Source organism: Canis aureus, chromosome 5, assembly GCF_053574225.1.
Source record: "Canis aureus isolate CA01 chromosome 5, VMU_Caureus_v.1.0, whole genome shotgun sequence".
Classification (NCBI taxonomy): Eukaryota; Metazoa; Chordata; class Mammalia; order Carnivora; family Canidae; genus Canis; species Canis aureus.
The window spans coordinates 30,587,130-30,600,921 of NC_135615.1; the positions used below are offsets into that span (position 1 = coordinate 30,587,130).

Sequence of the window (13,792 nt, forward strand, 5' to 3'; positions counted from 1 at the left end):
TGGTGACTTATCTGAAGATATGAAACGTCTTGGTGGCAGTGTGACACGTGGAATATTACAAAGACTTTTCCATTCACTTGGGTCTCCAAAAATCTATTCAATACCTCTTAGTCCCTGTCTCAATACTGTAGGAAATATGAGAGTGAACAAGACAGTCTCAACCCTTAAGAGACATAACCTAGTAAGGGAGGGAAAGGCATGGGTATCATAACAGTACTACAGATTAGAATTTGATCAGATCTGTGTAAGCAGGACTAACAGAGAAGCTTCATGACAGGAGCATGCAAAAAGAGCCCTGAGAGACTAGTAAATTCCCCTAAGTAGACATTCCAGAAAGAAAGGTCTCTGTGAGCAAAGACACAGCAGAGCAGCAAGTGGTTTGCTGTGGCCCCAACACTGGATGGGCATGTGGGGACATTGAGGATCAAGTCTGGAAAGATAGGATGGGGCCAAATGAATGCTCCAAGGCCTTGGATAGCAAGTTATAAATTTTGCTTTCATTTGGTAGTCAATGACTGACTACCAGAAGATAAAAATGACTGTTTATAGAGTACCTCCTATGTGTCAGACATGTAAGTGTTATTTTAATCTTCATAACTACTTCGCAGGGTGGATATCACAAACTCACTGGATGAAGAACCCAAAACTCAGAAGTCACACAGACAGGCACAGAGTTGGGATTCAAACCCAGGGCTCCCTGACTTACTCTCTTTCCATTCATTGCATACACTTCTATGGAGGTGACTCTGGCATAGAGTGAAGAAGGATCAGGTGCAAGGCCCCTAAATAGTCCAGTCAAAAGGCAAATGAGGACCCAGGTGGTGAAAGAGAGTGAAGTGGTTGAGTTTCTGGGATTAACATATGGTTTAGGAAACACCTCAGGGTAAGAAAGAATCTCATCTCAGACTTTTTCCTCCAAGAGGAGGAACCCAGTCTTAAAATAAACAAGACTTTTTATTCCTCAAGGGGGAGGTCTCTAACGAAATCAAACAGACTGTCAACAGATACAATTTCTAGCTGATTCATAAGGCAGATTTTCATTCTGAAAATTTCCAAAGCCACCAATTAAAATTGTGATGGGTTGCAGAGGATGTATTAGTCAACTTAGGTGTTTTTATTCTCTATATTACTGGGTCCTGGGATGTGGTTAAAAAGAGAATTCTCCTGATGTTACCAACATGGCACGTTAGCAAAGGCACCTTTCTCAGAATTGTGGAAATTCTGAAAGCTTATCTATACTTTGATCATCTTTCTTTCATTCTAGGAATTCTGTGATCAAATCTTCACCCCCTAGACTGAAAAAAAAAAAAAAAAACCAAAAACCCAAAGTATGGAAACCCATTAAGATGATATTTTTGTCGAATTATCCCTTCTTGTAAAGATTACTGCCCACAGTGGAATTTCCCATCTTCTCATTTGTCATTAAAACCCAAAATGTTTGGGTTTTAATGTTTAAACTCTCCACACTTAATCATTCCACTTCTCTAGATCCCAAAGCATTATTATCATGGTTAATCTTGTTCATCTTTAAGATATGCCTTGGAGAGACAGGGCTTTGCTAATCTTAGAGAATATTTCATAGATCAGTTGCTACTTCCTTTAAAACAGCATGTCTTAAATAGGCAGTGCTGTATGTCACCTGCCCCTATGCTCCATTTTAGGTTTGAGAAAACCAAGGCACACAAAAAAAGTGACTTCACTCATGGTCAGAGGTACTAGTAAAGAATTGTTATTGATCTCTACAACTTGATTACTTGACCCCACTCATCTTAGATTTCTTATTTTATTATGAGATTTCCTTGGCTAAGTCTTGAGCATTCTGGATACTTCTTATAATGTCTTGTTAAAGTCATTCCTGTAACAGCTAGAGTCACCCTTGAGTCAGGCTATCCCTCAACACAGTGGCCATTCAAGTGAATTTCCCTGCTCCCCTCCTTGCCCAGGAGTCAGTAGAAACCTCAAAACTTAAGAATTCCCTTAGAAAGTAGGGTCTGTCACCTGAGGTCAGTGGAGAGAAGAATCAGGAGAAAACTGAACTTTGCAGGGAGATGAAAGTGGGTGAAGGCAGCTCCTCACAAATATTGTTGGAGGACTGAAGACAAGACATGAAGAGCACGACTTTTGACAAGTTGCTCTACCTCCCTGGGCCTCAGTTCCTCTCTGTAAAATGAGCAGGTTGATAGAAATGATTTTGAGACTCCTGTTGTTTTGTCAAAAATTCTTAAAAGGAAATAAAATAAGCTCTGCTTAAAAGGCATTTTCAAGCTGGGGTATTTTCAGATGAGAAAGTTTCCAGACTAAAGACATACACACAGGGTCTGGGTTAAAGAGACATTTAAGTGGCAGAGTACCAAAGCCTGACATCTCATTGCAGGTTATTTCCAACTCTTGAAAGGTACACCACTGCACTCAGGCACGACCCACTGCTTCCGTACATGCTGCAGTTGTGAGCATGAAGGCAAACACACCACCGAGTGCTGGTGAGGCACTCTACTGCTTGCCTGCTTCCTCAGGGAATCTTCATCCTCAAACAATTTCCTTGTTCCTCACAGGAGAGGTCTTACATGAGTGGGAAACTATTTCTCTTCTCTTTATTGCTGGCCATTGTCTGTGAGGAAAGGAAAGGTCTTCACTCAATTGATTGATTCAAAAGTTATAAGCCCTCCATCCCTGAAAATGTCCAAATTGAGGCCTTCTGGCTACTTCTAGAGGATGCCCTTGAGAGGTGCACATGCTGGCCAGGAAGAGGGACAGGGTGGCATTCTGGCCTCTTTCCAATCTTCCCCCATGGTTGTCCTCTATCTCCTTCCAATCTCTATGTTTTACTTCCCCTTCTAGAAGATGAAATTAAAGATATGTGATTTTCTTTTTTTTCAAGTACAAGAGCACACATGGGTGCATATTTTTGGCTTTAGGAGAAATAGCACAATCCAGTCCACTGTCTGCCCCCTGCCCCAAACTCTGGGCAGTGGTGAGAAACAGAAAAGAAAAGGGGATTGGAACAGGAAGGCAACTGAGACTGGGTGAGGGGAAGCCTCTGAAAAGGTAGAACTTGAACCATAGGTTTATTTGTGTTCAGCGAGCTTCTAGTGGCCAAACATTTGGAGTAAAAAGTTCCTCTGCCTCTTTCTTCTCCACAAAGTCATGGGCTCCCTTTCTCTGGAAGTGGTTAAGTGGAGCCTCAATGAGCAGTTGTCAGATATGGTGCAGAGATTTCCCAAACCAGGCAGGAAGCTGAAGTGAGAGCCTCTGATCCCTTTGGACTTAGAATCTGTGACTGCTTCTCTCCAGGCTAACAATAAGTGCCCACCCCGGCATCAGTGTGTGGTCCACCCGGGGGCCCTCAAAAGCTTCTTGGGAGATGGTCTCTAAACTTCCTAAGATCCTTGTCTTTTGTTCAGCTCTTCATCTAGGCGAGGTGAGGAAAGTTCAGAAACCCTTAAAGATCTTCCTCCTCACCTGTCTTCCTAATAATTAATTTCTTCAGGAAGTTATTCTTTGGTGGAGTCAGCCAGTGCCCCCCAGGTAGCATCAAGGGGGCCAAAAATAAATAAATAAATAAATAAATAAATAAATAAATAAATAAATAAATAAATAAATAAATAAAAGGCCTGGAGAACCTCACTGCATAAAGATCAACTCACTTGTCACTTCTATACATAGAGCCTGAACATTTCAACAGGGAGAACAATGTGACAGCAAGAGTCCATCTAGCTTTTCCATTCTTAATCTTTTTTGAATGGTGAGTCCTTGAGAAAATTTGATGAGATCTGTCTCCTTAGAAAAATGTACCTATACACACAAAATTTTGGAGCATAGTTATCTGGGTCGTAACCTTCCTGTAAACCAGGGTCACCCAGTAAGACCTCTGAATTGTTCTTTACCATAATAACACTCATAGTCATGAACAGAAAGAATGACACACAGAAAGTTACTCTCCCTGGTAGGAGAGCCGTAGCCGGCTTGGCAAAGTCAACTTAAGAGGTATGGTTGTACCTAGCGAGGACAGCAAGACAAGGGTGCTAAGGACAAACCAAAAATACTAGGCAAGCAAGAAGAATGAAGAGCCAGAACTAGAATCCAGGCCTCTTAGATTCCAGTCCACTATTCCTGCATGTGTTTACATGGGACACTCAGTGATATGCATCCATCCATCCATTCACTGGTTAGGATCATCAAGATGAAAGGGGGTGTGGTCCTTGCCCTCAAGCTGCTCATGGCTTAACACTGGAGATGAAACATCTGTTGGGCAGTTCCTTCTAGAAGACGGTCAAAGGAGAGCAAACAGTGTCTGCCGATGAGTCAATACCCATCGCTGAACCCCCGCCAGGCTTTCAAATAAGTCACCCACTTAGGGGCAAACAGTAATGTAATTGTCTCTAGGTATTTTCGGTATCTTCCACCCTAAGATTACTCAGATAGTTTTTGGCTATTTGACTTATCTTATGGTTACTCTTGGATTTGCATCCATCAATAAGAGAACACAAATCTCACTGAAAATTGTATTTACAGCAGCATTTCCCAGGGTATATTTGGGATGCTTCAACAAATGATATCCAAGCCTCACCCAGGACCAATTAAGACCAGTTAGGGTAGACTCTCTGAGGATGAGAACTGGACATAACAGTAACATTTTTTTTCTAAGTTCCTCAAGTGATTTAAGACACAGGATTAAAATCCACAGAATGACGATGTCCATGGTTGGTCTGATTCCATGATTTCATTTCTATTCACTAAGAATAGGTTCCTTAACATAGTACTTCCCGAAGTTTAATGTATTTACAATCACCCCTGGGAATATTGTTATGTAGCAGATTCTGATTCAGGATGTCTAGGGTGGGGACTGAGATTGTGGTTCAAACAGGCTCCCATGTGAAGCCCATGTTGTTGGTGCAGGGACCTCATTTTGAGTAGCACGGACCAAGGCAGAGCTTGCAACTAAAATGGGAAAACCAATTTGGGAAAGACACAAGATCAAATATTTCAAAGTAGTACACAGCAAAGTCAATGCATGCCATAGCGATCAAAATAGGGAGGGTAATATGCTTTCTGGAGAGTCTGGAAAGGCTCTAGGACATAACGACTCTGAATTTGTGCTTATGACTATCAGGACTTGGGGGAGAGGATAGTAATCTCTAACGATTTTGCTAAAGTTGTAGACGTGGGTCATGCCTTGTGAGTAATAGACTGAAAACTGAGGTCTTTATGAGGGCAATGAAATCAATGGCCCATATTTCATGTATAAACAGAAGCATTTGCGTGTGTGCTGAGTAAAATGAGGCTCAAATGGCTAGTGGTTCTCTGATGAAAACTAATACTTTTGCTCAGACAAAAAGCACCTGAGTCCTCCCCTCACTTTCATCCTCTAGGTGTCTACACATGTCAGTGGTGTCTGGTGGATTTCCTTCACACAATGAATCATTGGATCAGCATCACCAATACCATATGACAGCCCTGGTAATAGTCAGGAAGTCTGGGATCTAATTTCCCCACTAATTTTGCCCCTGACCTGGCTGCAGCTAACCACATACCATGAGGCTAGATTCTAGGGGTTTCCATCCTGACAACCCATCCCTATGCCCCCACGCCCCCAATTCATGGGGCTTTTGATCAGCAGCTCAACTGGATATCCACATATGGGACAATTTCAGACAGAAAACTCTAAGGCACCAGAATGTGGGCAGTATGGGTGGGGGGTGACCAGAAGTTCACCTCACTGGGAAGATGAAGGGAAGGAGTCAGGGGCCGATCTGAATGCCATCTGAATGCCTCTAAGCAAGCCTGCTCCACGGTGGAAGGCAGGTGGCAGGTTAATCAGATGTGCTTTCTGGAACCCCCATGGGCCTCCTGCCATACATGGTGAGAAAGTAGGCTGGTGCCAGGAGGCTAGGAGCAGTTGAGTGCTTTTCCCCAAAAGTAGAAGAAAAAGCAGCATCTTTATTTCTTTTTTTTAAGATTGTATCTATTTATTCATGAGAGACACACACACAGAGGCAGAGACACAGGCAGAGGAAGAAGCAGGCTCCATGCAAGGAGCCCGATGTGGGACTCGATCCCGGGACACCGGAATCACACCGTGAGCCAAAGGCAGGTGCTCAACCACTGAGCTACCCAGGTGCCCCGAGCAGCATTTTCTAAAGAACAAATAGAGGCAATTGGTTCCTTTCCCCAGAAAAGCATGAAGAATGGCCCGGTCTCCAGGACCTACTGCGGGAGAGAAGTGGGAGCAGGTGAGCGAAGCTGTAGGCTGGGGACAGCGGACCGCGGGGAGCAATGCGGCCCGCAGACCTCATACCAGTGCCTACTGCCTGCTTTCAGGCTCATCTGCCTTCAGCCTTGTTCCAAGAAACTTTTTCGACAGAGATCATATTACCAGGAGCCAACACTCACGGCCTGCACGCTCCCTTTCAGGTGTTCCCTGAAGGCAGAGCGTCACTTCAGTTAATCTCAGAATAAGTGGGCCCTATTATCATCCCCGGGTTATAGCCGGACACCGGAGCTCGTGCACGTTAAGTTGCCCAGTCATACAACTAGGGAAACTTGCGTTCCTTACTATTCTCCTAAACTGCTGCCAAGGTCAAAAATTCAAGCACCGTATTAATAAAGAAGTTTATTCTCGCTTTGTAAAAAGCTTAACTAAGGGCACCTGGGGGCGCTCAGTGATTGAGCATCTGCCTTCGGCTCAGGTCATGATCCCAGGGTCCTGGGATCGAGTCCTACATCGGGCTTCCTGCAGGGAGCCTGCTGCTCCCTCTGCCTATGTCTCTGCCTCTCTCTGTGTGTCTCTCATGAATAAATAAATAAAATCTTTAAATAAATAAATTTTTAAAAGCTGAACTAAGTATCTCTAAGGTATGGCCCACTGCTCCTGCCATTGTGTAGATTTCTGCATCTGTGCTCACAAAATCCAAATCCTGCCGCCGTGTCACTGCCCTGGCATCCACCCAAGGGACCCAAGTGACCTCTTAAGTCCCATCACTTCCTTGGAGTCTTAAATTCTCTGAATCCTGCTGTTCCCCTCCACGGCTCTTTCCACCACCACCACCACCCCGCCCCTCTGAGCAGCTTGGAGTGTCTTTCTTGCTTTTGACTGCTTCAAAGAAAGCACTTAAGTGGAGCCAAGTCTGCCCCGGCCGCCCACAAAATAGAGGAAATTCTGAGCACCTTCAGGCATGAGTCAACCCCACCATGTTCAGGAATCTCTGCCCACGGAATCACCCACTCTTTTCTGTTTGGGACCGAAATAGATACCTTCTTTAGAAGCCTCGCTGCTTTTGGTATTCTCGGCAAGAAAAAAAAAGAGAAAGAAAAAAAGGCAGGGATAAGGTGTATGCCCCTGAGGCGTGATGGTGGGAGTCTGCTCTGCTGTGGAGCGTTTCAGAGCTTAGAAAACATTGCCACCGAGGTGCAGTGGATAGACGGGCACGGGAGGGAAGCGGAAGGGTGGCAGGGGACAGTCTCCTCTGCGGCAGGACTTTCAGTGACCTGTTCATTCCTTTGCTTATTAATCATTCAGCAGGTAGTGCTTGAGCAACGACTATGTGTCAGATGAGGGGTTAGAGATGAATGTAGTAGCCCAGTCCGTGGCCTCCGGGAGTCCTCGCCCAGCGGGAGAGAGAGGCAGTGCAGAGAGCAGGGGCGCCTGGGGGGCTCAGGGGTTGAGTGTCTGCCTTCGGCCCAGGGCATGACCCCAGGGTCCCGGGGTTGAGTCCCACATCGGGCTCCCTGCCTGAAGCCTGCTTCTCCCTCTGCCTGTGTCTCTGCCTCTCTCTCTGTGTCTCTCGTAATAAATAAATATTATAAAAAAGAAGAAGAAGAACAAACCGATTGCCCCCAGGGCCCCCAGGCATTTCAGAAGCACCGTGTAGACAGTGCTGGCCAACCACCACATCCCCAGCTGTGTGTGAACAGGCCCCGAACCCTGGACATGCAGCAAGCACGGTCCTCTCCGAGAAAGAGATGAAGGGAACCGAATCCCTGCTTAGAAGCAAAGCCGAGGGGTTTCTCCATTGCAAAATGAAACGAGCCCCCGGGAGCAGACAGGCCCATCCCCTCGGGGAAAGATGGGTTTCTTACGATGCCAAGTAGAGGGCGGGGGGATCATTTCTGAGAGTTTTGCTTGACGCCCTGAAACTTAGCTTGACGTCAGCTTCTTCCTGTCTGGGAGCCGTGTGAGTTTCCCGGGAGTTTTGGGGGCGCTGACTTTGCAGGAGGCGCCGCAGCTGACAGCTGTCCTGGCCGCGGTGGCTTCCCCGCCTTGAACCCAGCTGAGCAGCCGTGTGGTGTCTGCTTCCGGCCCCTGTGGTAGTGACACCTCTGTTCAGAGCCTGATTTAGAATAAAAGGACCTTTGTAAAGAGAAAACTCCTTATTTTAAGTGGAAAGCAAAACAAACAACTACCAAAAAAAAAAAAAAAAAAAAGCCTTTATATAATGAAAGGCAGTTTCCTCCGACACCCAGCTGGCCCCCGGGGGAGCAGAGACCGCAAAGGGTAAGCGTGTCAGCCTGAAGCGAGCAGCTCGTGTCGTTCACGCTGGGGCTTTCACTGGCTGTCACCGCCTTTCACCCGGCGGCCCTGCAGTTTCACTTTCCGACTCCCAGGGTCTCGGCCGGCTCATAGCAGGTGTGTGCGATGAGCCGCGCTGGGCTGCACACCCCGCACCCGGCACCCCAGGCCAGCCCTGTGCGCGGGTGGGGGGGCACGATCGCTCCCATTTCCCAGGCCAGGGGTCTGAGGTGTTGAGGCCATGGGCCGGGCGGGCTGTGTGCAGCAGAGGAGCACCGGCACCAGGTCCCGGGCTTCCTGGCCAAGCCTCCAGGGCCCTCACTTTAGGTAGCCTTTCGTGCATCCCCAGATAGAGTCCCCTGAATGTCACTTTCGGGGGTGCCTCTTCCCTAGCCAAAGAGTTCCAATCCTTCCCTGCTGCCTCTGGGACACGGTCCATTAGGATCCTCTATACCCGGGAGCAGCTGCAGGCCCTCTGCTCACAGGACACCTCGCTGCATGCACCCCAGCCAGCAGTCCTGTTGTGCAAACGCAACTTCCCCACCAGGGTTTCAGAGCTCGGCTCCTGGGGCACCTTCCCTCTCACCAGAACAATCTTCCCCGTCTCATCTGCCGGCTTGGCCTTCTTCCCAACTGAAAGCATCTTGGGAGGGGAGGGGGTCATGACTTAGGGGGTCTTGAATGCAAAGCCTAGCTCGGACTTGGGTGACCCCGCTGGTCTTCAGAACTGTTGGTGAGTGCCATGGTCCGCAGGCCTAGCCACGGGTGTGCACCCGCTGACACAGGGCAGTAGGCGTGGGTGAGGAACCCGCGGGTGGTCTAGGAGGGCAGAGGATCGCCGAGCAGGCGGCAGGGGCCAGGGGGCATCCTCAAGGGAAAGGCTAGGGAGGCCCACGTGACTAGCACGAGTCGAGAAGACGGGAACCGAGTTGGAAGCGCAGCAGCATGAGCGAGGCCGAGACAAGCGGGTTCTGAGAGCGGCTCATAGTTGCACCAGACTCAGGGAGTTGAGGCGGGTGGTGGATGGGGAGCCTTCAGGGCGGCTGTGAGCTCGGACACAGAGCCCTGCCGAGCTCAGGCCGTTGGACGCATCCTGCAAGGAGCAGGCTACGACAGGGTGGTCGTCGCAGGCCAGGGAAAGACACGATCTGTGCGTTCCACAGTCTAGGTAAGACTCGCTGGCAGGTGGGTCCTTTAAACCTCCATGGGCCTCGGCTGCTGTGGGTGTAAAATGGGAATAACTGGGGCACCTGCCCCGCTCAACCGGTGGAGCGTTCGACTCTTGATCTCAGGGTTGTAAGTTCAAGCCCCACGTTGGGTAAAGAGAATACTTTATTTTTTTTAAGATTGATTGATTGATTGATTGATTGATTGATTATAGACATAAAGAGAGAGAGAGAGGCAGAGACACAGGAGGAGGGAGAAGCAGGCCTCATGCCGGGAGCCCAACGTGGGACTCAATCCCAGGACTCCAGGATCGCGCCCTGGGCCGAAGGCAGGTGCTAAACTGCTGAGCCACCCAGGGATCCCAAGAGAATACTTTAAAAAATAAAATCTTGGGGCGCCTGGGTGGCTCAGTTGGTGATGTGTCTGCCTTTGGCTCAAGTCATGATCCTGGGGTCCTAGGAAAAAGGTCCCACATCAGGTTCCCTGCTCAACAGGGAGTCTGCTTCTCCCTCTGCCCCTCCTCCCGTTCGCGCTCTCTCTCTTGCACACATGCATGCTCACTCTCTCCCTCTCTCTCTCTCAAATAAAAAAATAAAGTCTTTTAAAAAATAAAATCTTAAAATGAAATAAAATGGCATGGGAATATCACACCCCCATACCAGGTGCCCAAAAGGCTTGCAAGAGAGCCTGCCTAAGGTAACCGGGACATAGCAGGTGCTCAACAGACATGACTTGCTGGACTTCTCACCTGCAGAGTCCAAGGCCCAGCAGCTATGTCTGGATATCTCACAGGCTTCTCAAACTCAACAAATATACAACTTCCCCCACACACACCCTGCTCTCTCTCCTCTATTTCCCGTTTCAATGAAAAGCATCCCCAATGCACCCCCGCTTGACTCCAGCCCTCACCGCCTCTGAATGTGAGCAGCCTCTCCGGGCTCGCTCTCATCACCCCCGCCGGGATGCCTGCCACAGCCTTCCCCAGACTTGGATCAGATGTGGGACGAGGGCACTGGGGGACCGGGGGCTCCAGCGGCCGCAGGAACAGGGTGCAGCCAACACACGAAGGGAGGTCAGGCTGCCAGGCCCAAAAGCTGCCTTTGCCATCAGCGGGCCCTGCAAGTTCGGGAAGGTCACGGGGTCTTGTGTCTCACTCCCATCGTCTATAAAACTGAGACAGTAACTGCTTATCTAATAATTAATTAATGACTACGTGGCTTTGTTTGTAATCATGCTAATTATACTATAGTATTTTATATACCTTGATTCTTCGTTATATACTTACATTTGATTCTATTTTAATTCTAGTAATAGAAAAGAATAGTTGCGTTAATTATCACTAGTATTCGTAATAGCCGACGTCATAGGTGGCTGTGGAGATGAGGGAAGTCCACATGGATTGAGCGCCTAGAACAGTGCCGGGCGTGCAATAACTCTGAGACCAGGTATGCACCGTCTACGCACGCAAGCAGGTCGACAGAGAGCCCCCTTTGCGTCCTGACATTCTACAGCTTACCAAACAGCTGCCCTGTAGCAGAGTGACGAGTAACAGCTCTTCGACACTGTGCCGACTAAGCCATTTAACCCCAGGGGACAGCAAGCTCCCGACCTGCATCCAGTGCGTCCCTGAGTAGGGCCCAAGCATTGGCTCGAGCCAAGGAAGAGAGTCTATGGAGTTCATGCTTTAATTACCGCATCTTTGATGAGTCGCATTTGTCACTCTTTAGCATGAGGCATTCCCAGTGAATCATGGAGACAGACGTCAAGTTCCCGTGTCCCTGAAAAATGCAGCTGCCTCGGGTTTAAATTCCGTAAGAAGCCCAATATTAAAGCCCGCTGCGGGAGCATCACCTGTGGTCACACCTGGGAACTTTGGGGTATCTGCTGAAAAGAATAGCATCTGCTCACCCAAATGATCAGAGATTGTGGTTTTGTGTGTGAACTGAGAATTTAGGTAGGGCACAGGTGGTGCAGAGGCGACACTTGTCAGGGGGCCCCGGGGAACGGGGAAGACTGTGTGTCCCTCAGCACTCGCCAAGGGAGAGCGGCCCACTCTGAGTCCACAGATGAGGCCCCCAAAAGCCTTTCGGGGGAGTTTGCTATTCTGAGGCCAGTTCCTGCAGTACAGGCGAGGGCTTTTGGTATAATTAAGTGAACAATCTTTACCCCCAGCCTACACTGTGTGGTCCATCCCGTCATCCCACCCACACTGAAACGTCCTCTCCTTCTTCTGTCTGTGGGGTAGCACCCGTCAACATGTGGATTTGGGGAATGCTTTCATGCCGCTGTTTGTGGATACTAAGCCAGATGTAAGCAAGTCATGGTGGACAAGCAGGTGGGCTGCTGCCAAAGCACCTAGAACCCCAGGACTTAACGCAGCGCTTCCCCTTCAGTCACTTGGTGACAGGTGACCCACATTTCCATGAATGGATTGTCACTCTCTCGGAAGGGCTTTGGGCCCTGTCACCAACACATAGTGCATATGTCTTAGTCCATTCCAGCCGCTGTAACAAACACCATAGACTGGGGGGCTTATTAACAACAGAGCTTTGCTTCTTACAGTTCTGGAGGCTGGAAGTCTGAGATCAGGGGCCAGCGTGGTGGGATTCGGGTGAGCACCCGCCCCAGGGCTGCAGATAATGATCTCATCGTGTCCTTGGTGGTGGAGAGCAGAGAGAAGAAGCCAGCTCTTCCGCGGCCCTTATAAGGGCGCTAACCCCATCCATGAGGGCCCCACTCTCATGACCCCTCTCCTCCTAAAGGCCCCAGCTCCTGACACCATCACCCTGGGCAGTAGGGTTTCATCATGTGAATTTGGGGTGGGGTGCAAACATCTAGTCCAAACAGTATACACTATGTCTTGTTTCAAATTGGAGTGATTCTTGAGAGCAGGAAGGCAGAGTGTCCTCCGAGTGAGGACAAGAGGGACAGCTGGGACACAGGGTGGCTGCTGGCAACTTTGGATCCAGAGCCACGCGGGCTTCTGAGCATATGGATTCAGTGTGCCTGACACAATTAGGGCCTGTGTCAACACAGCTGGCCCTCACCTGACACCCGGGATGGGCTGTGGTCCCTCAGAGAAGCACCTCACTTCTGAAGGCTCCCTCATGTCCCGAGACCTTTTCCTTATTCCTTCTTTTTCTAGGTTTCCTTTCTGATCTTCAGTTTCCGCCAGCATCGTCCTTACCTGTCTGGTACTCTTTGAAATCTCAGTGGAAACTCTGCTGCTCTGTAGTTGAGAATCTCAATTCTATTTCGTGGAAGAGTCTCGGCAGCAGACTCTGGGTGGGATTCACCAATGTACCATGCTTCTACTAAAAATACTATCCGGTCCCAAGAAATAGGTTTCAAAGGTTTGAAGAAAAACTGCTTTTAGATTTCAAAGAACAAGAATCTATTTTCTAACCCCTTTTTGTTTTTCTTATCTGATGAGGCTTTAATTTTCATCAGGCTGACATTCTGTGGTGAGCGTGTGGTTAACTCTTTCATGTGCAGGAGCTTGTTGCCAACCCAGAAGGCTCCTGGGGCAGACGATAACCGCTCCCTGCCCATTTCACCTGCAGAGGCATTTGGGACTCCCAAACATGTCCCTGTTGATTCAGGGACAGCTGCTGGGAAGACTATTTTTGGTTCCCTGCCTCCTTCCTCCCTTCCAAGGTAAACAGAAAATTTACCACTTTCCCACCCCACCCCTGCTTCTTTTGTTTTCCCTTGGTAACAAATGTTCTGGAAGGCACCAGCTATCCTCCAAAGGGTCTTACCCTTGGAGTCACTCCTTCGTGGGGTGTGGGAACAGACTATTTGGCCCGCAGGGTCCAGCCAGACCTCAGAAACAGTGGGTCTGACAACACACAGGAGCCATAGATGATCAGTGCTCATGCTCACAACCGCAGGGTGTGCCCTTCTGCACTGAGATTTTTCTCCCTCAGAGCTCACAGCATCCCCTCTTGTACCCTCAGGGACCATGCACGTTTTCTTTGATGGCACTAACTTCTTTTAACCCTCTGCCCCCTGAGTTCCCAGCCCCATGACACCGAGCTTTGCTCCTGCCACGTTCCCCTCAGCATTTATGCCTGCCGAGCGAAGATGGATGTTTGTTTGCATGACTGACTGACTGAA

At 48.7% G+C, this 13,792-nt stretch overlaps 1 protein-coding gene and 1 long non-coding RNA gene across 3 annotated transcripts in view; one reads left to right on the forward strand and one right to left on the reverse strand.

Moving 5' to 3' along the window:
- Nucleotides 1-13,792, reverse strand: part of LOC144313891 (uncharacterized) — a 74,574-nt gene that overhangs the window by 25,077 nt on the left and 35,705 nt on the right. Inside the window, exon 2 of the long non-coding RNA XR_013379543.1 lies at nt 8,077-8,327. This is a non-coding gene — a long non-coding RNA (uncharacterized LOC144313891). The remainder of the gene's footprint in view (nt 1-8,076; nt 8,328-13,792) is intronic.
- The window catches only part of IL2RA (interleukin 2 receptor subunit alpha), a 54,127-nt gene that overhangs the window by 1,527 nt on the left and 38,808 nt on the right, over nt 1-13,792 (forward strand). The gene's annotated exons all lie outside the window — the stretch shown is intronic.